At 54.0% G+C, this 25,818-nt stretch overlaps 1 protein-coding gene across 1 annotated transcript in view; it reads left to right on the top strand.

Moving 5' to 3' along the window:
* The window catches only part of CACNA1A (calcium voltage-gated channel subunit alpha1 A), a gene marked incomplete at its 3' end in the record, with an annotated part of 264,971 nt that overhangs the window by 108,589 nt on the left and 130,564 nt on the right, over window positions 1-25,818 (top strand). The gene's annotated exons all lie outside the window — the stretch shown is intronic.

Raw genomic sequence — 25,818 nt, 5'->3', positions numbered from 1 at the left:
TGCTCCTGTCTCCACCTCACAAGCCTCAGGATGGCGGCCGTGCCGCCACGCCCCTGCCCCATTAGGGCTTTTAAACACCTGAGTGTCAGCCCAGTACTTGGGAGGCTGAAACAGGAGGGTCGCAGGTTCACGGGCAGCCTCGGCTACTTAGTGAGGCCCTCTGCAGCTCAGGGAGACCCTGTTTCAAAATAAAAAGAATAAAATAGGTCTGGGGGTGTAGCTCAGAGATAGGATGCACCCAGGTTCGACCCCAGAACCCCACACCCACCCTGGGCTGGAGCTGCGTGAAGCCCCCCGCCCCGCTCCTTCCGGTAGCTCAAAATCCCTTTTGTTGGGAAGCAGCGTCAAGAGGCGGCGCGGCTCTGAGACTCAGCATCACAAGTGGCTAGGAGCCCAGAGAAACCAGGACAGGCGCGCCGGGCCCGGGGACTGCAGAGGGAGCTAATTTTAGTGGCAGAAGAGGCTGGGAGGAGAGAGAGGGAGAGAGATGGTGTGTGTGTGTGTGTGTGTGTGTGTGTGTGTGTGTGTGTGTCCGCGCACACTGACCGAGGCCGTGGTATTGGTGGTGATGGGGGATTGCTAATGGGATTCAGCACAGAGCTTGTGTGGGAAGAACAGCACTGGTGGGGTTTATGGGGGCTTCTGTGTCAGGTCCTTTTTTTTTTTTTTGTACTGGGGATTGAACCCAGGGGCATTCTGCCTCCAAGAAACACCCCAGCCCTTTCTTTCCTTTTGTTTTGTTTTGAAACAGAGTCTTGCTAGGCCGTTGATAGCCTCACTAAGTTGCTGAGGCTGGCCTCTAACTTGTATCCTCCTGTCTCAGCCTCCCAAGTACCAGGATGACAGGTGCCCATCCCTGTGCCAGCGCGTCAGACCCTCTTTGCCCACATCTTCCTCTGTTCTCGTTCCCTCTCACGAGCAAGGAGGCCGAGGTGCTAGAACTAAGCAGAGTTCCCGGTACGAATGAACCAAGCGTCCAGGAAACAGAGAGCGCAATAGCGGGCCCGGGAGCCGGCTGAGATCCAGGGCCGCGGGGCTCAGGCCTCAGGCCGTGGCCACGTGCTTGAGTCTAGGACCCCGGTGGACCTGGGGGCTGCCGGCCTTTCCCCTCACTGGCCCACAGGCCTCCCTGCCCCCACTTCCTTTTCTGTGAAATGGGACAATGCCTCCCACCCCCCGGTGTTCTGGTGAGGAGAGAGATGACGTGTCCACCCGCTAGGGCCCGCTCCAGGGTGAGCGCGCAGGAAATGGCGACGTCCCCTATGTGTGAGGTAGGGGGTGATGCTGCAGGAAAGAGGAAATCCACAGCCAGTCCAGAACGGCTCACTGTCCGCGGTGACAGATATGCTGATTACGCTGCATTGATCGTTACACCGTACGTATGCGTATGCGTGTTAAAACGTCACCTTTCGCCCTCATAGGCATGCGTGATAATGAAGTGTCAATTAAAATCTAAGTAAGAGCCGGGCGTGGTGGCGCACGCTTGTCATCCCCGCGCTTGGGAGGCGGAGACAGGAGGATCGCGCAGGTTCGAAGCCAGCCTCAGCTACGGAGTGAGGCTCTCAGCAACTCAGTGGGACCCTGTTTCCAAATAAAATATAAAATAGGTTTGGGAATGTAGCTCGGAGCTAGAAAAGCCCCTGGGTTCCACCCCCAGTACCACCAAAAAAAAAAAAAAATCATCCAGGTAAGCTGGGCACAGAGACACACACCTGAAACCTCAGCCCTTGGGAAGCTGAGACAGGAGGATCGCAACTTAGCCAGACCCTCAGCAACTTTGTGAGACCGTATTTCAAGATAAAAATGATTAGGACGCGGCCTGTCTCAGCCTCCAGGCGCTGGGGTGCCGAGGCTGCACCACCACGCCCAGCTGAGATTCCTCCTTGTCCGTTGGTCCGAAGCACAGAGATTTAGCCACTTGCTTGAGTAAGGAACCTGGAGCCCGTTCGGGGCAGCCTGGGGCGCAGGCTTTCCCCTGGCTTCTGTTTTCTCTGCTTCTGTGTGAAGCAGAAGACGCGGGCGCAGTTAGCTGATGGGAAGTAACGCGGCACCACGCGTCTCTCTTCTGTCAGGCGCTTTAGACAGATGCTATCTTCCCCCAAAAAATTATTTACCCAAAGAAAATAGCAAGTAGGAGAGAAAGGGATCCCCTCGTGCTTCGAAAGAAGGGCCGGCGGCGGCACAGGGAGGAGCTTGGGGCTCGCTGGGAAGCCGGCAGAGCCCAGGAGCAGGCGAGGCGCGGGCCCGGCCCTGCGCGCGGGGCCTGGCACTTCACAGACCGCCAGGGAGGCAGGTCTGTTCTTGCGGTGTCTCCTCTGCCCTCGGCCACGGTAGCGATGCTTCCGATTCCACACGTTGGTTTTCCGTGTCCGGGGTTCTGATCGCTCTTAATCCGGCCTCGTCTTCTGTCGCGGTTTCGTGTCCCGTGGCAGGGTCTCTGGACGGCACTATTGACGTTTGGGGGGTGAGAGGCCGTTAGAGGGCACTGAACACCATCACCCGCGGGTGCCCGCTAAATGCCGGTAGCAAGCCGGGCCCGTGGTGAATGCGTCATCCCAGTACTTGGGCGGCTGAGACAGGAGGATCCTAGGCTTGGGGCCAGTCTCAGCAATTTAGTGAGAGCTTTCTTGAAAATAAAGACTATAAATATGTGGGGTGTAGTTTGGACGTAGAACGCCCCGGGTCCAATCCCCAGCACCGCCCCCCACCCCCGCCACACTAATAGCATCTCCTTAGCCGGGCGTGGTGGCGCACACTTGTAATCCCAGTACTTGGGAGGCTGAGACAGGAGGATCGCAGGTTCAAAGCCAGCCTCAGCTACTTAGGTGCTCTGCAACTTACTGAGACCCTGTTTCAAAATGAAGAATAAAAAATAGGGCTGGAGTGTAGCTTGGAGGTAGATGCCTCTGGGTTCAATCCTTAGTACTGCAAGGAAAAAAAAAAGAAGAGCCATCACCTGTCCAACAGTGACAACTAAAAGTGGCTCCAGACAATGTCAGATGTCCCCCGGGGGGCAGGAGTTGCATTGCCCCAGTTGGAAATTGGTCTCTAGAGCCGGGGGTAGAGCTCAGTGGCAGAGCTCCTGCCTAGCACGCAGGCCCTGGGTTCCATCTCTAGCACTGCAGACACGCAGAGACAGAGAGAAATGCTCTATAGATATTTCCAAGCGTGTCTTGCATTTCTTAAGCGGGTGCTAAGGATGGTTTTATAGCCAGTGTTGGTGGCCTGGCTGTCTAAAACACTGGGGTTCAGTTTCTGCTGGTTCTGTGTGGAGCACCTGCCTTGTTCCCTGAGTGTCTGGTTATTTCTGGTTGTGTGACACTCATCCTCTTCAGGACGGCCTTTGGGGAGGGCACATCCTCATGGGTGATTCTGAGTTACCTTTTGAGTTATCTGAGGCTTTCCCTGTCTCAAGCTACCTTGGACTTTTGGACATCACACACACACACACACACATACGCACACGCACCTTAGAAATTTAAATTGCCAATGTCTTGCCGGGCGTGGTGGCGCACGCTTGTAATCCCCGCGCTTGGGAGGCAGAGACAGGAGGATCGCGCAGGTTTGAAGCCAGCCGCGCGCGCTGGCTTAGGAGACCCTGTTTCCAAATAAAAATGTAAAAATAGGTCTGGGAGTGTAGCCCGGAGGTAGAAGGGCTTCCAGGAACCCCAGTACCACCAAAAAAAAAAAAATAGGTCTGGGAGTGTAGCCCGGAGGTAGAAGGGCTTCCAGGAACCCCAGTACCACCAAAAAATAAAAAAAAAAAATTGCCAATGTCTGCAAAAAACAATTTGTAGCAGCTATGATTTCTCTGTGGTTTTCTTCTTCTCCTTCTCTGCTGAATGCAGAAGGAATTTGTCTCAAACTCTGGGGACAGGAGGCGGAGGTGATTTACACCACATTTCTTACCTTAAAGCTACAGCCCTTCGGGGTCCCATCCTGATTTGGGGCCCTCCTTTTAGACGCTGTCTCATGGGTGGGCCCTGGATTTCGCTGCCCTGCCCCTGCTCCCCAGGAGACCATAAAAATAAAAATAGCAGTTTTCTGGGTTAGACAGATACCCTCGGGGCAAAGTGGTTTTATGTTCCAGTTGCCTTCGGGAAGTCCCTGACTTCACTTACTTATTTGGGGCAGATAATTACCTATTAAATCACCAGCTTTCAGAGCTGCAAGGAGATGGTGTTTGGATTCTGCGTGGGATTTGTCACTGTTTTAGCAAGAGGGTCAGTCTCTGTGGGTAAAACCACAGAGAACTTGAGTCCCAGAGGGGTTAAGTAACTCACCCAAGGACACACAGTAAGTGGGAGAAGTCGGGTCCCCGTGATCCAGATTCCTGCTCTCAGCCACTCACGTGTCATCGCAAAGGCTTGGAACCTGCACAGTGCCGAGTGCTGGGAAGAAAACCGCCAGGCCAACGGGCCGGCGCTGGTGGCTGATCCTGTAAGCCCAGCTGCTCGCTCGAGCCTGGGAGACGGAGGCCAGCCTGGGCTCTCAAAATAACGGGACCAGGAGAACTGATGGCAGGGCTGGTTGTGCAGGGTCTGCACTTTAATTAAAGGCGCCCTGGAGCCGGCTGCTGGTGCACACCAGTCATCCCAGGACTTGGGAGGTTGAGACAAGAGGGTCGCAAGTTTGAAGCCAGACTCAGCCATTTAACAAGACCCTCAGCAACTTAGTAAGATTTTGCTTCAGAGTAAAAAATAAACAGGTCTGGGGTATAGCTTACACACCTGGGCTATATATATTCCGTGAATTTTTTCATGCTGAAATTCTTGGAGAAGCCTCAGCTCGTCCCTTCCCCACCCCTGCGCCAGACCTTCACATTGCAAGCCTGGATGGAAGGGGCTTCTGCGCCTCCAGAACTGGGCCTGGGGTGGACGGCTCTGTTTGGGGAGCCAGCCCTTCCCACCTCAGCCCTGGGTGACTCTCTCCTGTCATCTCTGCAGCCTCTGGGCGCCCAGAAACCCAGACCTGACAGCCTTCCTCCCCGTCCCCTGCGCGGCGGAGTAGAAAGCCCCCGGGACCTGGACGCCGGCGTGCGAGGCAGCCCCGGGCTGCAGTCGGCGTCTCTCCGGCCCCGCGGATCGGGATCGGAGCTGACAGATTGGCCGACGGCTGCGAGCTGAGGCCAGCGGGGACTCAGCAGTTGCTTTCTGGCCTGGACGGGTGGCTGCCACCTCCTGGCAACCGGGCTCTTCTCGGGAGTGGGTTCATTTATTTATTTTAATTGTGGTTAAAACCTACACAATATAACCCTGGCCATTTGGACCGCTGTTTGATGTGTCATTGAGGATATGAGTGAGTCAGGGCCGCCTGCATCAGGGGAATAGGAAGGAGCCTCGCCTGAGCGTAGAGGCGACCGCGTTTACAGACTAATCGCGTGCTGGTGTTAGGGAAAGGGGAAATAAGACAGCCAGAGAATATACACGTTCCGCGGTCTTAGAAATGAGGGAAACGCCAGTCACAAGGGCCCCGGGCTTCCATCTCACTGCGCCCAGAGCGGGCTCGTCAGGACGCGGGCAGCAACAGGCGCTGGCGAGGATGCGGGGAGCGACCTGTACGCTGTTGGCGGGGTCAGGACAGACGCCACGGGAGTCAGTGAGGACCTCCCTCAAAACGGAACCCCTAGAGATGGGACCCCCAGAAATGGAACCCCACAGAGATGGAACCCTAGAGATGGAACCCATAGAGATGGAACCCTAGAGATGGGCCCCCAGAAATGGAACCTCCTAGAGATGGAACCCTCAGAAATTGAGCCTCCTAGAAATTGAACCCCATAGAGATTAAACCCCTAGAGATGGAACCCCAGAAATGGAACCCCTAGAGATGGAACCCTCAGAAATGGAACCCTGTGTGGCCCAGCCCCTCCACCCCCAGTTCACTATCTTTCCAAAAGAATTAAAGACAGAATATCGCCGGGCGTGGTGGCGCACGCTCGTCATCCCCGCGCTTGGGAGGCGGAGACAGGAGGATCGCGCAGGTTCGAAGCCAGCCGCGCGCGCTGACTTATGAGACCCTGTTTCCAAATAAAAAAGTATAAAAAATAGGTCTGGGAGTGTAGCCCGGAGGTAGAAGGGCTTCCAGGAACCCCAGTACCACCAAAAAAAAAAAAAGACGGAATATCGTAGCGACACGCACGTACCCATGCTTATAGCAGCACGGTCCACAGAGCAAGTCGTGGGAGCAGCCTCGGTGCCCGTCGCCAGAGGAGCGGCTCCTGGAGACGTGCTCTCTGCTCACGGGTCCTGCGCAGCCACGAAGGACAGCATGCCATTTGTAGGAAAATGGACGAAACCAGAGGACACTGCTGAGTGAGGTCAGCCAGCCTCAGGAAGCCATGGATGTCTTTTCTAGAGAGAAGTTGGTAAAGAAAAGAGACTTCAGATGAGAGTGAGGATGAGTGAGGATGGGGCCAGGAGAGTAGGAGAAGGGATCTGGGCTGGAGGAGGAGGGAAGGGAACAGGTCAAACGGTGCTCTGTCCACATATGAAGATTTTGTGACCAACCTCACCACACGTGCATGGGGGCGCGGAAGGGAGCCTCCCGGCGCCGGGAACATGGATGTTTGTAGCACTTTCGGCCTCGAATGATGCCGAACTACCACTCAGCAGTTATAAAAGTATTTTTAAAAGAAAGAAGAAGAGAGGAGACCAGGAGGGCCCATGGTTTGTGGCGAGTGGGGTGGGGGCTCAGCTCTGCCCTGCGGAGGGAGAGACCCCTGCGCTGAGGAGGGGAGTCTGGGGTCCAGGGAGAAGTCCGAGCTGGAGGCGCAACGCGAGTCATCGGTCGGGAGGAGTTATTCAAACTGATGAACCTGGGCAAGGGAGAGGGCCAGTGCGTGCGTATGTACGTTTATCCATCCGTCCATCCTTGAAGAGGTTGGTGGGGGAGATGGAGGAGAAGGAGCAGCGGGGCCGAGCTGAAGCCAACCGGGAGCGCGGGTCCTGGACACCATACAGCAAGAGCACCGAGCATTTTAGTTCATTTTTCTGGTACTGCTGATTAAACCCAGGAGCACTTTACCTCCAAGCTATATCCCCAGCCCTATTTTTTTAAAACAGGTTCTCACTAGGCTGCTGAGAACCTTGCTAAGTTGCTGAGGCTGGCCTCGAGCCTGCAATCCTCCTGTCTCAGCCTCCCAAGTACTGGTATGACAGGTATGTGCACCCAGGCCTGGCCAGGCAGTTTAAACAGAGGTCCACGGCGTTAGCTGAGATGAGGGCCGAGTGACTAGCTGTCAGGCTTAGTGGCCTGGAGGTCTGTGACGAGTCTACCCAGAGCTGCTTGGTGGAGGGCAGAGAGAAAGGCTGCGGGAAGGATTGCCTGTGGCGCTGAGAGTTTCCCGGGAAGTGTCCAGTGGTCGTCAGCTGGCAGGTGGGGCTCAGAAGCATCTTTCCCTCACTGAGGCTGGCTCTGGACGTATGATTCTCCTGTCTCGGCCTCCCAAGTACTAGGATGGCAGGCGTGTGCCACAGCACCCAGCTGCTTCCTTTAAAATGGGATTGCTATCAACATATTTCATGCTAATGAGAATGTCGTTAGAAGTTAAAGCATGGGCCGGGCGTGGTGGCGCACGCTTGTAATCCCCGCGCTTGGGAGGCAGAGACAGGAGGATCGCGCAGGTTCGAAGCCAGCCCCGCGCGCTGGTTTAAGAGACCCTGTTTCCAAATAAAAATGTAAAAATAGGTCTGGGAGCGTAGCCCGGAGGTAGAAGGGCTTCCAGGAACCCCAGTACCACCAAAAAAAAAAAAAAAGTTAAAGCACGGAGGTACCTGCGGAAGGTAGGACTGTCGTGATGGCGCCTCTCAGTGGACTAGAAGGTCCACTGAGACATCTGATGTGCCCGTGTGTCTGTCTGTTTTCTGCTTCTGTTACAATATACCCGAGGCTGGGTAGTGTGTACAAAAGAGAGGTCTATTTGGACCATAGTTTGGGAGACTGGGAGGGCCAACAGAATGGCGCCAGCATCTGGTGAAGACCTTCTTTCTGTCCTAACATTGTGGAGGGCATTCCATGATGAGACAGAGTTTTAACCCAGGGCATTCTACCTTTGAGCTATACTCTTCTTTATCTTTTATTTTGAAACTAAGTTGCTGAGGCCGGACTCCAGCCTGTAGTCCTCCTGTCTCGGCCTCCCAAGTACTGGGAGGACGCATGCGCCACCACGCCCAGCAACACAAAACTTTCAGGGACACATTCTAACGGTGGCATTTTGCAGTACGTAAGAACGCAGCCACACGTACAGAGCCAGGGGAGGAGACACAACGATCGCCGGGCACCGGCGTGCAGAAATTCTCTTCCAACGTGTCTACATTTATAGTTTTTCAAGGCCTCAGGAGCAACAAATTCTAATTTATTCAGTAATTATCTAAAGGGTGTCTGCTAGCCGGGCGTCGTGGCGCACGCTTGTAATCCCCGCGCTTGGGAGGCAGAGACAGGAGGATCGCGCTGGTTCAAAGCCAGCCTCTCTGGCTTAAGAGACCCTGTTTCCAAATTTAAAAAATATATAAAATAGGTCTGGGAGTGTAACCTGGAGGTAGAAGAGTTTCCAGGAACCCCGGTACCACCACAAAAAAAAAAAAAAAGGCTGTCTGCTCCATACCAAGCTCTCTGCTACTTGTTGGGTGTCTAAATACCTGTAAGGGCGGGAAATCAGGAAGTATTTTCTGTTCTGCCTGTACTGGGAATCTATTAGAAGACACACATGGGCATGCGTGTGTGCGAGTGCACACACACACACACACAGCCAGGCATAGCGGTACGTGCCTGTAATCTCAGCATCAGGGAGGCTGAGACAGGTGGATCACAGGTTCAAGGACAGGTTCAGCGAGTCCTATTTCAAAAGAAAAAAGAAAAAAGGCTAGGGATGGAGCTCAGAGGTAGAACGCCCCTGGGTTCAATGCCCAGTAAGAAGGAGAAGGAGGAGAAACAACACACACACACACACACACACACACAGAGACTGTTCAAGAAAAGAGGAAGAGAAAGGGGAGGGGAGGAGAGGAAGAGGGGCAGCAGCAGCAGCAACCAGAACATCACACCCCAAATGTCCAAATCAGGAGTGAGGTCCCTGTGTATCCCCCAACCACCCTCTTCCTCTTGCTGGATTTTAAGTCTTTAGACCCCAACTCATCCCAGAGCTCTGTTCGCCCCCACTCCCTCCCCTCATCCCCTCTCCACTCAGTCATTAAGGAGAGCCGAGATTGTATCAATGGACTGGTCTCCATGGGAACAGCCATGAATGAGCCCAGGAGGTAACCCTGGAGATGGCGTGAATGAGAGGTGGCTCGTTGCCACGGAGACGTGCTGAATGGAAAAGCCCGGGCTACGTCATGGAGACGGTGCAGTCAGCATGAAGCCGGTGATGTCTATTTTCAACCCGGAGTTACAAAAATACATTTTCATAAAGCTCACGATCCACTTCTTTCCTTCCCCACTCCCAGCCGTTCTTCACCTTCTTCCTACAACTCAACCCCCGCCAGGTATCATGTGAACCTCTCAAGGACAATTTGGGGGTTCACCCTTGGGCACATCCCTTCCTCCCCAGACAGAGTGGTCCTTCTCAGACCAACTGTTGTCTTCCTTTTGGGGACCAGAAATGTGCTCAAAAGCTCTGAGCTACTGAGAATTCTAAGTACATCCCCCAGAAAAAGAACAGAGGTTGAGCCGGGCATGGCGGCGCATGCCTGTAATTCCAGTGCTTGGGAGGCTGAGACGGGAGGATCGCAGGTTCGAGGGCAGACTCAGCAAGTAGCAAGATTCTCAGCAACCTTGAAGGACCTTGTTCTAAATCAAAAAATAAAAAAGGGCTGGGGGCCTAGCTCAGAGGCAGAATGCCCCTGGATTCCATCCCCAGTACCCCAGAAAGAAAAAGGCCCAGAGGAGGAACTGGAGACTGTCTCACTGGGTAGATCAGTTCTCCCTCAAGGAAGTGACCCCTGTCCCCCCATCACACACACACACACACACACACACACACACACACACGCACGCACACACGCACACACGCACGCACACACGGTCTAATCATGCTGGTGATACTCAACCTATGTCCTTAGGTCCACATGGCAGAAAATTGCAAAGCCCAGGACTTGGTGCCCAGGAAGGATTTTTGGTGGTGCCGGGGATTGAACCCAGGGGCGTTCTACCTCTAGGCTACACCCCAGCCCCCCCTTTTAAGATCTGGAAACAGGGTTCACTAAGTTGCTGATAGTCTCACTAAATTGCCAAGGCTGGCTTTGAACCTTGTTCCTCCTGTCTCAGCCTCTCAAGTCCCGGGATCACAAGCCTCGCCACCACGCCCGGAAGAGGTCTCTTTGACGGACTCTGAGCCCCTGAATTTGCCTAAGTTCCTCATCCTACTCAGAGCGCCTCTGTGCTACTTTCCTGGCTCTTTGTTCGGAAGCATATCAGGATATTTCTTAAGCGTCGTGATAGCAGAGGGCCAGAAATACCTGCAGTGTCTATCAATGGGACTATAATAAATTACGCACACCTGTCCCTCGGGATGTTCTGAAAGCGTTTAAAAGGAAAGCAACAGCAGATACCTGGATGCTGGGAGGAGCCAACACTTAGCATCTTCTGTCTACCAGGTGCCCCTCTAAGGTAAATATTAGCTCATTCAGCGCTTCCAGCAAGCGTGTGGGCTGGATTCTGTGTTGCATCCACTTTACAGATGGGTACGTAGTAAGCTCTACACCCAAGATTAGTTGCCAAGCAAAAATAAAAAATCAAGTTTCAGCCAGGCATAGTATAGTGTGGCACATATCTGTAATCTCAGTAATTGAGAGGCTGAGACAGAAGGATCACAGGCCCAAGGACATCCCCAGCAACTTAGCAAGGCCCTCAGCAATCTACTGAGACCCTGTCTCAAAATAAAAAATAAAGGCCGGGCGTGGTGGCGCACGCTTATAATCCCAGCGCTTGGGAGGCTGAGACAGGAGGACTGCGCAGGTTCAAGGCCAGCCTCAGCTACTGAGTGAGGCTCTCGGCAACTTAGTGAGACCCTGTTTCCAAATAAAATAGAAAATAGGTCTGGGAGCTTAGCCCAGAGGTAGAACACCCCTGGGTTCCACCCCCAGTACCACAAAAAATAAAAATAAAAGATAAAGTAGGGCCGGGCATGGGGACTCATGCCTGTATTCCTGGAACTTAGGAGGCTGAAACAGGAGGATCGTCGGTTCAAGGACAGGCTGAGCAACTCAGTGAGACCCTGTTCTCAAAAAGTGAAAGGGCTGAGGGTATAGTTCCAAGGTAGGATGCCCTGGGTTCCACCCCAGTGCCTCCCCGATAGGGGAGTTGAGGGCTTTGTGTAAAAAACAAAGCCCAAAGGTAACAGCGGAGACCTGAGGCTGCTGGCCATGGTGGGGCCTGCTGCCGCCTCAGGTAAGCAGGAGAGGACAGCATCGGAGCTGGGTACAACTCAGGTGCCTGCAGACTCGTGCAAAGAGGAGCGATGGTGGTGCTCGGCGGAGCGTCTCACTAATGCGCCTTGGCATGGGACTTTGGGGTCTGTATTTTGTTTTTGTTTTTTGTTTTTTGGTGGTACTGGGGTTCCTGGAAGCCCTTCTACCTCCGGGCTACACTCCCAGACCTATTTTATATTTTTATTTGGAAACAGGGTCTCTTAAGCCAGCGCGGTTGGCTTCGAACCTGCGCGATCCTCCTGTCTCCGCCTCCCAAGTGTGCGGGGATGACAGGCGTGCGCCACCACGCCCGGCTGGGGTCTGTATTTTGCCTTGACCAGGAGAGCGCGGTCCGCGCACATGGCTCCTGCGCGCGTCTCTCTCTCTCTCTCCCTCCCTCCCTCCCTCCCTCTCCCTCTCCCTCTCCCTCTCCCTCTCTCTCTCTCTCTCTCTCTCACTCTCTCTCTCTCTTTCTCCTTCTCCTCCCTCCCTCTCTGCCTTCTCACTTTAGATCTGAGCTTCTGCTGACCCATCGTTCTGAGCAAGGGAGGAAGCCGGAATTGCTCACTGGCCATTTTCTTTCTTTAGTGACTCAGGTGTGATTCACGGTTTAATTAACGGAGGGAAACCTGATTCGTCCTAGGCACTGTCCAGTCAGCCATGACTCCAGGCTGGTGTTAAGACGCATTCCTGAACACGAGCAGGTGCCCTGGGTTAGGCACAGCAGCGGCTAGCCAGGGCCGAGCCGGGCGCCCTCCCGGGCCTGGAGCCCGCGGCCTGGGCTGGTCTCTGGCCCTGGTCCCAGGCTGCAGCCCGGCCTCCCTCCCTCGGGCCGAGGACTTGTCGGGGGCCCCTTCCAGGCTCAGTGTCTGTGGATTTTGATGGCCCAGAAAAAGAGAGAAGCGCGCAGCATCGTGGCCGGCTGCTTCCTCGGTGCAGACGACACAGCTGCAGTGTGCTCGGCGCTCAGCGCACACGCTGGCCACACAGAGAAACTTTATATAGGTCTCCACCCTCCCTGTGAGGGAGCTGAGCCAGGCAGCCTGCCCCCGGGGCAATTAGAAAGTCACCAGGCAGAGCCAGGCGCATACCGTCATCCCAGCACTGGGGAGGCTGCAACTGGAGGATCGCAGCCTCAAGGCCAGACTCTGCAGCTTAGTGAAGCCCTGTTTCAAAATGAAAAGTACTGGGGGTGTAGCCCAGAGGGAGAAGCCCCTGGGTTCAATTCTCAGTAACAGAGAGAGAGAGAGAGAGAGAGCGAGAGAGAAAGGAAGAAGGGAGAGAGGGAGGGAGGGAGGGGAGAAGAGAAGAATTGGGCAGGATATACACCTAATCCCTTCGCACCCAGGGCCAGGGCTCACATCTGCTAATATACCTGCCTTTCGTTCAGTTAAAAAGCAAAATTTAAACTGAAAATTCATTCAATAAGTTCTTCTTGAGACCACGCCCCCATTTGTTGGGCTCTACTGTAGGGCTGGGACCCGTCAGCGAACCAAAGAAACAGATCCCCAGCCTTGCAAAGCTGGCGTTTGCCCTGAGCCAGTGTGTGAAGTACCGTGTATTAAATAAACTAAGTTACTGTTGCGAGTACTAGATGTAGTTGCTGCTGTAACAATAAATCCCCGACATACGTCATGATTCTAACACCATAGGAGTTTAATTCTTGCACATATAAGGTCCAGGACGCATAATAATTGTACATATTTTGGGGGGCAACATGATGATTAGAGACAAATGGTCACATCACATGGTCCGGTCGAGCCAGGCACGGCGGCGTGTGCCCGTGATGCTGGTACTGGGGAGACTGAGCCGGGGGGATCGCAGGGTGGAACCCAGCTGAAGCAACTCAGCGAAACCCAGTTTCAAATTTTAAAAAAGTGATCAAATCAGGATAATTAGCATGACCATCTGTTGAACATTTAGTGTTTCTTTGTCTTGGTAAGTTTTAAATTCCTCTATTATATATTTTATTCGTCATAAAATGCATAATAAATTGGTGTCAACTATGGCTCCCCTCCCGTGCTCCAGGGCGCTAGAACGTGTCCTCTGCCTACCTGATTGGGTCCCCGTCCAACCACCCTCCAGCCCTAGCCTCCACATCAGAGTCAAGAGAAACATGCGCTGTTTCTCTTTTGGTGCCCAGCTTAGTTCATTGAACACCATGGCCTCTGGTTCTGTCCACGTTGCTACTACGAATGACAAGGTCTCATTTTTCATGGCTGCATGGTACTCCATGTGTATAGGGACTACATTGTTCAAAGGAGCACCCTAGAACCGCAGGCAGCTCTGCTCAGCTCTGGGGTGAATCCCAGGCTGCTTCAGTGCTGCGGCTCCGCGAGGCCCCCCAACTCCTCGGGTCTCCGGCTCCTCAGAATCAAGATGTGGCAGGGGACACCCGGGATATATCTGGCCTGGCCCACAAATAGTCAGCGTGGCTCCCCTGCCTTCCACTGCCTGAACCCGTCACACGGCCATGGCTACTGCCAAGCAAAAGACACGGGCTGACCCCGGAGGGCGGGACACGCGCCAGTCCCTGCTGTGGGGCCTTGTCCCCTCCGCAAAGCCCCCGCGGGACAGCTCGAAGGGCACCCACCTCCTCGACCCTTTGCTGCTTCTCGGGCTCCCGCTGGCAGATGCTCTTGCCTTATGGTGGAGGGACTGCGGCAGAGGGTCTCTGCCCCAGGAGGTGGGGACACCCGCAAATCCTATTCCGCTGAGACTTTAGTCTCAGAAATTGGGGAGACTTGGGAGTTCTCAGACAGGTGGCACTTACAGGTCCATCCATGTTTCCCACCGTGTACCCGAGTCTCCAGAAAAAGAGAATCAACCCAGCCCCTTCAGAGGCGCATGCCTGCAATCCCAGTGCTCGGGAGGCTAAGGCAGGAGGATCATAGGTTCGAGACCAGCCTCAGCAAATTAGTGAGGCCCTGTTTCAAAATAAGAAATTAAGAGAGCTGCGTTTGTGGCAAAGAGAGCTGGGTTTGTAGCTCAGAAGTAGAAACCCCTAGATTCAGTCCCCAGTGACACACACACACACACACACACACACACACACACACACACCCTCCCACAGATGGTTCAAGTGAAAACCATGTTATTAAAAAAACAAAACATAAGCCCTAAAGAGATGGGCAGGTGAGGGCAAGAGTTCGGGTGCGGTGTGGTCCTAGAGGGAAACCTGCATTAGCCCTGAGTTCTGGGAACAGGCAGGAAGAACTCCAATTACCAGGAAGGGGCCAAGAAAGCAATTTTCCAACCTTTCTCATTCCCTTTGTCTTGTCCCAGAACATGTCCTTGGCCAAACCAACCAGGAGCCAGAGCAAAGCATTCTGGGGTTGTGGTCCGCGAGGGCGGCCTCACAGGGGACTCAGCTGGAAGGGGATGTGGAGGCCCCTGGGAACTCACCAGTGCACACCAGCTGTGACCGACCCCACGCCTGGGGCGTGCGGCCACCACGCACTCCAACTCCAGACCTGCGCGGTACATGGGTCGGCCCATTTTCTGCTGCTGTCACAAAGTGCCTGAGGCCAGGTACTTTATAAAGAAAAGAGGTTTGTTTAGCTTGCAGTTTGGGAGGTTCGAGAAGCAGGCTCTCCACTGTGTCAAATGGTCGATGGCGTCATAGCAGGAGCGTGTCTGAGAGGAGAGACGAGGCCAGAGAGCAGGGAAGGGCTAGGCTTGCTGCTGCATAACGACCTTCTGAACAAATGAAACAAGGTCTCAGGCAACCGAGACAACCGGCCTTAATCTGTTTCTATACCTGTTAATGTTTCTGAATAGTAACAAAATGATAAACACTGACTAAGGGTTAACATGTAACTGTCAGGGGTTATAGTGTCCTCGGCCCCTGTGGCTGTATTACTGTTGTTATTATTATCATCATCATCATCATCATCATCATCATCATCGTGTGTGTGTGTGTGTGTGTGTGTGTGTGTGTGTGTGTGTGTGTGTTGCTAGAGGTTGAACCCAGGAGCATTCTACCTCCAAGCTACACCCCCAGCTCTGTTTCGGTTTTTATTTTGAAACATGGTCTCACTAAGTTGCAGAGGGCCTTGCTAAGTTTCTGAGGCTGCCGGCAAATCTGTGATCCTCCGCTCTCAGCCTCCCAAGTAGTGGGATTACAAACTGCATCGTCATGCCTGACCCCTTTTTATTTAATTTTATTTATTTATTTATTTATTTTATTTTTGGTATTGAGGATGGAACCTAGGGGCATTCTACCTTCGAGCTACACCCCCAGCCCTATTTTTTATTCTTTATTTTGAAACAGGGTCTCACTGAGTCGTGGAAGGTTTTGCTAGGTTGCTGAGGCTGGCTGCGAACCTGTGGTCCTCCTGTCTCTGCCTCCCAAGTACTGGGTTTACCAGGGGTGCAGCACCAAGCTGGGTTTGGGCCCCACCTCTTAAAGGTACCACCACCTCCCAATAATGCCACCCTGAAACCAAGCTCAACACTGGCCCCTCTGCACCAGCCACCAGGATCGGAGCACCCACGAACGGGGCTCTGGAGTGGCAGATTGCATGCATGGACTGCTGATTGTTGCCACATTGGGAGAAGATGGTTGAGGCTAAAATGGGGTAAGAGATCAGCAGGCAGGGTTCCTTTCTCCCCTGCCGGGTGTCCCTGAGCTGGACCTGACCCTCTGCCGCGTCTCCTCCATCTCTAGTTATTACTTTATTAAATTCACTCCACATTAGCTGGGTAAGGTGGCACTTGCCTGTAATCCCAGTACTTGGGAGGCTGAGACAAGAGGATTGCAGGTTCGAGGCCAGCCTCAGGAACTTAGCAAGCCTAGCAAACCTAGCAAAACCCTGTTTCAAAAAAAAAAAAAAAAAAAAAGGAAGGAAGGAAGTAAAGAAAGAGGGGCTGGGGTGGAGCCTGGAGGTAGAACGCCTCTGGGTTCAATCCCCGGGACCACCAAAGGAAAAAAAAATTTGCATCTGAACTGAATATGTACATTTTTCCTTATCATTATTCCCTAAAATACAGGCGAGCATGGCATTGACATTGTATCAGGCGTCCTGTCACCTGGAGAAGACTTGGGATCATGGGTGGGTGTGCGGAGGTTCTGCGCAAGTACTAGGCCATGAGCACCGTGCGATGCGATGTCCACGCAGAGCCTGAGGCCGCCCCCCGTGGCCCCGAAGGGTGATTGTGCTTGGAAGGGAGTGGGGCGCTGGCCGGAGACCCAGCGAGTGCAAGGCCGGCTGCGTGGGCTGGGCGGTGACTCAGCCTTTCGGATCTGGATCTGGGAGGTTGCGTGATCTGACCTGTCCACGGGAGCGTGGCGATTACAGAAGCCAGGCGCGCGGCCGGCAGGCGGGAGCTGCCTTCCATCCCCCCGTCTCTCCCTCCCTCTCTCCTCATCCCTTTCTTGGGATTGAACCCAGGGGCATTCTTTCTCTAAGCTACACCCCTAGCCCTTTTCATTTTTTCTTTTGAAACAGGGTCTCGCTAGGTTGCTGAGGCTGGCCTTGAACCTGCGATCCTCCTGTATCAGCCTCCCGAGTCCTGGCATTACGGGTGTGCACCGCCACGCCTGGGTCCTGTTCCTTTTTTCTTTAAGAAAACACTGCGCTTTAAGAGGACCTCAGGAGCCACAAAAGTAGAAACTAAAGTAGAAAAATGTGCCTCTGCTCAATCCTTTACTGTAAAAGCCAAACAACAGGCAAACCGCTCTGTGCGGAAGGTTCAGCGCTTAGGGAGACCTCACGGAAGCGGTAAAACTCCAAGTGAAGGGAAGAAAGGCGGAAGATGGGTGCGCAGCCGGGTGCGGGGTGGCTCTGACCCCCAACTCCTAAAGCTCAGATGCTTCAGGCAAAGGAGCCCTGGATCCCGTGGGCGCCGCGCCCTGTGAGGATGGAGACCTGGAGGGCAGGTGCCGGGCTCCAGGCTGAGCACCCTGGGCGGCGCCCCCTCCGCTCTGTGCCCGGCGGGCATCATAAAACGAGGAGGATGGCGTCTACCTGCGAGGTTGTCCAAGTGTTTAGCAACTTATTATTTAAAAGTCGTTGAGAATAACAACTGGCAGGGCAGGACCACAGCTGTGCTGTGGACAGTAAACAATGACAAACAGGCTCTAAGGGCCAAGGCGTGCTGTCGGCGGTTACAGTCATCCTGCGGCCAAGTGGCTGTAGTGTTGTTATTAGCATCATTAATATTCCTCTGTGTGTGTGTGTGTGTTGCTAGAGGTTGAACCCAGGGGCAAGCTACTTCCCAGCTATAAACACCAGTCCTTTATTTTTATTTTTAAAATTTTTTGTTTTGAGCTGGGCGTGATGGCACACGCTTGTAATCCCCGCGCTTGGGAGGCGGAAACAGGAGGATCGCACAGGTTCGAAGGTGTGTGTGTGTGTGTGTATGTGTGTGTGTGCACACGCGTGTGGTGCTGAGGATTGAGCCCAGCGGCATTCTACTTCTGAGCTATGCCCCAACCTATTTATTTTTTATTTTGAAACAGGGTCTCACTACGTTGCTGAGGCTGGCCTTGAACCCGGGACCCTCCTGTCCCAGCCTCTCAAGTACTGGGATGACAGGTGTCTACCATGAGTGTTTTTATTTTATTGTTGTGCCAGGATGGAGCCCAGGGCCTCACACTAACCACTGAGCAATGCCCTAAACCGTCTATCTGCATTCTTGTTTTGTTTTTTGGGGTCCTGGAAGTTGAGCTCAGGGCATCCTACCTCCAAGCTACGTCCCCAGCCTTTCTTATTTTGAAGCAGGTTCTTGCTAAGTTGCTAAGAGCCTCGCCAAGTTGCTGAGACTGGTCTCAAGCTCTGCCCATCCTGCCTCGGCTTCCCAAGCACTGGGTCGCTGAGACAGTGACTAGCCAAGGCCAGCGGGTTCGAGGCCGGGGGCTCTTGCTCCAGTGGTAGGAGTGCGGAAAGGGGTGGCGCCCCCAGCGGCGGCCCTCGGTATCCGTGGGGAGCTTCCGGGACCCTCCATGATCCCACAGAGGTACCCAGCCCCTGGTGTAAATGGTGGAGTGTTTGCACAGAAGCTACGCAGTCCTCCTGTAGACCTTAAGTCATCTCTGGAGACTTGATGCATCGCACTGCACTGCTTAGGGAATCATGACAAGAAAATAAAAGCCCACACATTCAGGACAGATGCAAATTTTTACCAAAACCTGCTTTTTAAAATATTTTTATCGATGCAGTGTAATTATACATCGTAGTGACATCCAGTGATACAGCGCACACCACACTTGGTGCGCTCCTGCCGCTAGCCCCGCCCCGCCGCTAGCCACGCCCCGCCGCTAGCCACGCCCCGCCGCTAGCCACGCCCTGTCTCTAGCCACGCCCCTGTCTCTAGCCCCGCCCCCGCCCCACACTCGCTGGGGAGGTTGGCAGTGAAGCCGCTCACCTCCTTTGAACTGCTCCTTCCTCAGTTCTCGGTTTCCCTTCCACTGCACTGACGTCACTTACCTAAGGCCCCTCCACATGTGACAGCCCCTTGACTTTCTGAGCCTGGCTGATCTCACTTGGCTCAAGATTCTCCAGTTCCATCCATTTTCCTGCAAGCGACGGTTTTGTCCCTCATTTCATGGCTGAGTAAGATTCCACTGTGTATATGTACTTTTTTTTTTTTTTTTTTTTGAGGTACTAAGGATGGAACCCAGGGGCATTCGCCCTCCGAGCTACACCCCCTGCCTTATTTTTTATTCTTTATTTTGAAACCGGGTCTCACTGAGTTGCAGAGGGCCTCACTAAGTAGCTGAGGCCGTCCGGGAACCGCGGTCCTCCGGTCTCGGCCTCCCGAATGCTGGGATGACAAGCGTGCGCCACCACGCCCGGCTGAACTTTTTTTTTTTCTGTATCTGTGGGCCGTGTATATTTCTTCTTTTGAGAAATGTCTGTTCGGTTCAATTGCCCATTTTCAATTGGACTGTTCGGGTTCTTTGGTGTTAATCTCTTGAGGTCTTTGGATAGCCTCGATACTAGTCCCCTGCCAGGTGAGCAGCTGGCAAGGACTCTCCCGTCTGCAGCTCTCCCTCCAGACTCCTGACTGTGTCTCTCACTGCACAGAAGCTTTTTGACTTAATGATTTTCATGTTTATTTCCTGAGCTTTGGGGTCTTATTGTGAAGGTCTCTGCCAGCTCTATGTTGGGAAGTTGGTCTTCTGCCCTCCTCTGGCAGAAGTGTCCGGTTTCATTTCTAAGCCTCTGCTCTGTCCCGAGTTGACTTTTGTGCAGGGGAGGAGGGCTCCGTTTTCGTTCTTAGGGTGTCTATCCAGTTTCCCCGCAGGTTTTCAATCCACAATTGGTTGGATTGGTGGGGACCCGAGGATACGGTGAGGACAGGGCTGAGGCCCGCAGCAGCCACATCCCGCACCCCTGCAGGAGGGCCTCCTGGGTCCGCGCTGGGCGAGGCGGCCGCTCAGTCCAGCAGCCTCTGTGCCGGTGCAGCGACACACCCGTGTAGCCCCTGGCCAACGGGAGCCCCAGACTGTGTATCCAGCAGATCATCCCAGATGGGGCTTAACAACATGGCTGAAAACGGACACCAGAATGTGCCTAACCTCATCCTGTGTCTGTCGGTTAAAAATATGCACACTCAGAATGAAACACGTGTTTTTGGAAGAACGCGCTCCCGTGGGACTGAATTAGGCATGACATCCGTGTGCCTCGTGGAGGGAAAAAGATGCAAATAGATTAGAAGGGCACAAGGAAACAGGAGCATGAGGAAGGAAGGAAGGAAGGAAGGAAGGAAGGAAGGAAGGGAGGAAGGGAGGGAGGGAGGAAGGACAGCAAAGAGCGCTGCAAAGAAGCCCGTGAGCTAAGAAATTAACCCAGCGTCTGCACTGGCGGCTTCCAAAGGGATTTCAGAAGTCGTTCTCCCAAGTAGGGCATGGCCAGGTGTGTCCATCCGTCTCTGCTGCTACAAGCAATACCTGAGCCTAGGTCATTTATTAAAAAATGAAGTCTGCAAGCCGGGCGTGGTGGCGCACGCTTGTAATCCCCGCGCTTGGGAGGCGGAGACAGGAGGATCGCGCAGGTTCGAAGCCAGCCGCGCGCGCTGGCTTAGGAGACCCTGTTTCCAAATAAAAATGTAAAAATAGGTCTGGGAGTGTAGCCCGGAGGTAGAAGGGCTTCCAGGAACCCCAGTACCACCAAAAAAAAAAAAAAAAGAAGTCTGCATAGTTGTTTTTGTGTGTGTGTGGGTCTGGGGATGGATCCCAGGGGCATTTGACCTCCGAGCTACACCCCCTGCCCTGTTTTTACTTCTTTATTTTGAAACCGGGTCTCACTGAGTTGCAGGGGGCCTCACTAAGTAGCTGAGGCTGTCCGCGAACCAGGATCCTCCAGGTCTCAGCCTCCCGAATGCTGGGATCACAAGCGTGCGCCATGCCCGGCTAGTCTGCGTAGTTTTGTAGGTTGAGACGTCCAAGATCAGGGCACATTGGGTGGAATCTGGCGGAGGCTGCCCTCTGCTCTCAAGATGGTGCCCTGCTGGGCTATCTGCTCGCAGGAGAGAGTGCAGGACAGGGAGCCTTCCCTGAAGTTAGGCTTCCGGGCCTTCCAGCATCGCTGCCACCTCCCCCTCGTCCTGCAGCCCCCACCCGCCCTCTCAGCTGGTATTCTGCCTCCGACCCCAGGGCCTTGCGCAGGCTTCTCTCCCCACCCACACAGCACGTGATAATTGTTCCTCCGTAAATATTTAGTTGACGCCTTAACTTCTAACCAGCTGAGAAAATTGAGCTCCTTCCCCACACCCAATATAGAGGCTGCACGAGCTCGGCTGGGGAAGGTGAGGGGCAGTGCTGTTAACCAGAGGTGGCATCAGTGGATAGGGGAAAGTCAGACTCAGGACCCGGGCACCGCGTGTGACACAGTCAGTCAAGTTACCCCCTGGGCCTGGGTTCCCTGACAGCAAAAGGGAAAACAGAACACAACACCCCCTGGTGAAGGTTCCGGAGCGTAAACAACAGGCACACCCTGACAAGGGAAGGGAAACTTAAAGAATGGAGAAGCAGGTGTGATGGCGCACGCCCGTAATCCCAGGACCGACGAGGCTGCAGCAGGAGGGAGCACAGGTTCGAGGCCAGCCTCCACAATTTAGCAAGACCCTGTTTCAAAATAAAAAAAGGCAGAGTCAGGCGCGGTGGCGCACGCTTGTAATCCCCGCACTGGGGAGACTGAGACAGGAGGATGGCGCAGGTTCGAAGCCAGCCTCAGGTACTGAGTGAGGCTCTCGGCAACTTAGTGAGACCCTGTTTCCAAATAAAGTATAAAATAGGTCTGGGAGTGTTGCCCGGAGGTAGAAAAGCCCCTGGGTTCCACCCCTAGTAACACACACACACACACACACACACACACACACACACACACACACAGCTCACCAAATGCTGGGCACGGTTCTGAGTCAGTCACGGAAGCCCCACAGCCCAAGGGAGGCCTCGCTTCGTCCCATTTCACACTCAGGACAGTGAGGCCCAGAGAGCTGCAGGGCCTCCCAAGGCCACGCAGCTGCTGAAGGGGTGCGAATGTGAAGCCAGGCGGCCCGGCTCTCCCGCACCAGGAAGGCCGTCTCTTTTCACAATCCGGGGGCTTGGCCAGGCCTCCGAGGGACCCTTCCTCTCTTCCCACTCCATCTTCACTCCAAAACTTTCCTCACAGCCCCAAGACGGCCGCCTCCATGCCAAGATGGCCTGGGCGTCCCGGGTGGTCACCAAAGCACCAGGCCAAGAACAGGAAGAGGAGGGGCTCTGAGACACGGGGACCCTTTCGCCAAAGCATTAGGATCGTGACATGGTCATGTGGCCAGCACTCCCCCAAGGGAATCCTGGGAAGGCGGACTACGGGCGCGAGTTGCAGGGAATCCTGGGAAAGGAGACTGTGGGCTGGTTTGGGCCTCTTTGACGGGGGTGTGCTGTGGAGCAGGGAAACCTCCGTGTCTTCTGGTGTGGCTCTCCGCGTGGGCGCTTACACGGGACTACGGAGCACTTAGAATGTAACTGGCACAACCAAATTGTTCATTTAATTTAAATTAAATTTTCATTTAAGTGGATATTTAAAATTTATGCATTTGGCCAGTAGTTACCACAGAGGGCAGTGCCACTCTGAAACTAAGGGACATATCGTTGACTTCTCTCCCTTGAAATATAAATATAAACTAACTGTGGTGGCACACACCTGGAATCTCAGGCTTGGGAGGCTGAGACAGGAGGATCGCCAGTGTGAGGCCAGCCTCTGCAACTTAGGGAGCTCCTGTTTCAAAATCGAGAGTGTGCCTGGTTTCAATTCCCAGTACCACATTTTTGTTTTGTTTTATCCAGTGCCTGTAAGCCATAACTGCCGCTTTGGGTACTACCAGGAAAGGAAAGATGTCTGTGTCCTCCAGGAACTAAATTCTAGAGGAGGGAACGGAGTAAATACAACTTAAGTATAATTCCAGAAAGTGGCTGGCTGGGAAGGCGAGAAAGCCCCCTGCGGGAAGCAGAGCCTGAGCTGGGCGGGGAGGAGGCAGGAGAACGCTGGCCCCGCACAGTCCTGGGCACCGGACCGGGTGGTCAGCTGGCCAAAGTGCTCAGGACCCTGGCGTCACGGTGGAGTTTGGATTTACTTATTTATTATTTATTTTGGGTACTAGAGATTGAACCCCGGGGCATTCTACCTCTGAGCCACACCCCCAGCCCTTTAAATTTTGGAGATAGGGCTTGCTCAGCTGCTGAGGTGGGCCTCGAGCCTACGGTCCTCCTGTCTCAGCCTCTCAAGTTCTTAGACTGCAGGCTGCGCCACGACGCCGGCTCCACACATTATTAACTTCCTGGGGCTTAAGCTCCCTCCTCCGTGAGCTGGGACTCAAACTGTTGAGGCCAGGACGCAGGTGCATGTGGTGGGCTTCGACGGCTCCTCCCAACCCCACCCGGCCTCAGCACCCCAATCTCCTCACCACCCCATCCGCCTCTCGGCTCTCAGGCTGGCCCGCTGAGCACACCCTCCTCTGCCCCCAAACCTCACATGGCTGCCACCACCCATGGGGCAAGATTCATCTCCTCAGCCTCTGGGCTGCTCCTCCTTCCTCCAGCCACCAGCTCCGCCCGCGCCTCCATCCTTCACATGCTCAGCCAGGAAAGCCTTCCCCGAGCCGGGTGCGGCGGCACATGCCGGTTATCCCGGATCTCAGGAGGCTGAGGTAGGAGGATTGCAGGTGTGAGGCCAGTGCATCGACTTAGTGAGGGCTGAGGGTGGAAGTCGGATGTCCTGGGTTCCTTCCCCAGCACCAAAACGAACGCCTTCCCTTCCCCCTTGCTCTAACTCCTCCCCATCCTTCCGGGAATGGGGGTGAGAAGGGTTCGTCTTGGGTGGCCACTGGGATTGCGCAGGACTTGAGGGAAGACGGGGTATCCCCATCTCAGAGGCTTGGGCACGTTAAGGAAAAGCTCGCACAATGGTGGAAACAAAGAGGGTCCGCCAGCTGCAGGTCCGAGGGTTTCTACCTGTGCCCTAGATCTGGGCCCCGTGCTGCGGTCCTGGTTGGCACCGCCTCTCTGCTCTTGCTCCTGCCCCGGGGTGAAGCTTCTCACCGCTCAGTGCTGAGGCTGCCATGCTACAGGCGGGGTTTCCTGCCGGCGGCTCAGACCCCTCCTTGATACCTGGACCGACTGAGTGCCCTCCCCAGGCTCCAGCTCCTAACCTCACCTCGTGGGATTATTTATATATATATAGTGCCAGGGATGGAACCCAGGGGCATTCTACCTTTGAGCTCCAACCCCAATCCTATTTTTTATTCTTTATTTTGAAACAGGGTCTCTCACTAAGTTGCAGAGGGCCTCACTAAGTAGCTGAGCCCGGCTGCGAACCTAGATCCCCCTGTCTCAGCCTCCCAGATGCTGGGATTACAAGTGTGCGCCACCACACCCGGTTTGGGATTATAGTTTAATATAAGCCAGATTATGTCTCCCTGTCCTCAGCTCAGAACCCTCTATGGCTCCCACCTTATTCAGAACAAAAGTGAAAACCTTCTTCAGGGTCCATGAGGGCCCGTGCCACCTGCGCCCATCACCCCCTGCCCTTGGCCCCTCCACTACCCTGCGCCCCCCAGCCTCAATAACCTCCTCGCCGACCCCCCCGTGCACCAGGCTAGCCCAGCCACAGGACCTCTGCACCCGCCATCCCCTCTGCCTACTGTTCCTCTGGCATATGCCTCTGGCTCACCCTTTGGCTTCTTTAAACCTTGACTTGAATGTCTATTTCTCTGGACTTGGACTTCCTAAAACCATCATCGCCAGCCACATGTGGCCTTTGAGAGTTTAAATTGTGCACAGTAAGCACAGAATATGCACTGGGTTTCAAAGAAATAATGGGTCAAATGTCTTATTAATAATATTTCAAGCTGGGCATGGTGGCCCACACTTGTAATCCCAGCATTCGGGAAGCTGAGACAGGAGGATCGCGGTTCGCGGACAGCCTCAGCTACTTAGTGAGGCCCTCCGCAACTCAGTGAGACCTGGTTTCAAAATAAAGAATAAAAAAATTGGGCAGGGGTTGTAGCTCGGAGGTCGGATGCCTCTGGGTTCCATCCCCAGACCCGCAAAAATAAAAAAATAATATTTCAGAGCCAGGTGCGGTGGTGCACGCTTGTAATCCCAATAGCTGGGAGGCTGAGACAGGAAGTCTGCAGCTTTGAGGGCGGCCTGGACAATTTAGCAAGAGTCTGTCTCAAAATAAAAAAATAGAAAGGACTGGGGTGTGGTTCGGTGGCGGAACACCCCTTGGTTCAACCCCAGTACTGTAGACAGACAGACAGACAAATACGGGGGGGGGGGGCTGACTATCCCCGGGCTAGGCAGATGCCAGCTGGTCCACATGGGCAGGGCACATCTATATATTGTTCTTCCATTTATTTCTAAGTAGCAGAGAAAACTGTCCAACTGTCTGTGTGCCTGGAACCAGAAGTCCAGATTGCCTCACGAGTATCCATTCACCTAATCCTCAGAATCTCTTTTTTTTTTTTTTTGTACTGGGGATTGAACCCAGGGTCATTCTACCCGGAAGCTTATACCCCCTGCCCTTTGTAATTTTTATTTTGAAACACAGTCTTGTTGCTGAGGATGGTCTCGAACCTGTGATCTTCCTCTTAGCCTTTCAAGCCTCGGGATGGCGGGTGTGCTCCACCGTGCCCAGAAAATCCTAAGAATCCCCTGAGTGTGTGCTGTTGAAGTCACAAACTGAGGCCGGAACCACGAAGTCGCCCAGCTGGGGAGCGGCTGAGCTGGGATTTGAACCCAGGTTGCTGGGCTTTTAATATTGAACTGCTTTCATGACGCTTTGTAAGGAGCCCTGGGACCCGAAGGGTTTGCGATTTCCCCCAGCCCTCCCTTCTCCAGGGCCCAGGCTCCCCGGGATCTATTCTAGCTATGAGGTGTGTGTGTGTGTGTGTGTGTGTGTGTGTGTGTGTGTGTGGC

The sequence above is a fragment of the Muscardinus avellanarius genome, assembly GCF_963383645.1.
Source record: "Muscardinus avellanarius genome assembly, chromosome: 18".
NCBI lineage: Eukaryota > Metazoa > Chordata > Mammalia > Rodentia > Gliridae > Muscardinus > Muscardinus avellanarius.
Note: the sequence above shows the minus strand (reverse complement) of the source record. Positions and strands in the feature narration are given on the sequence as shown.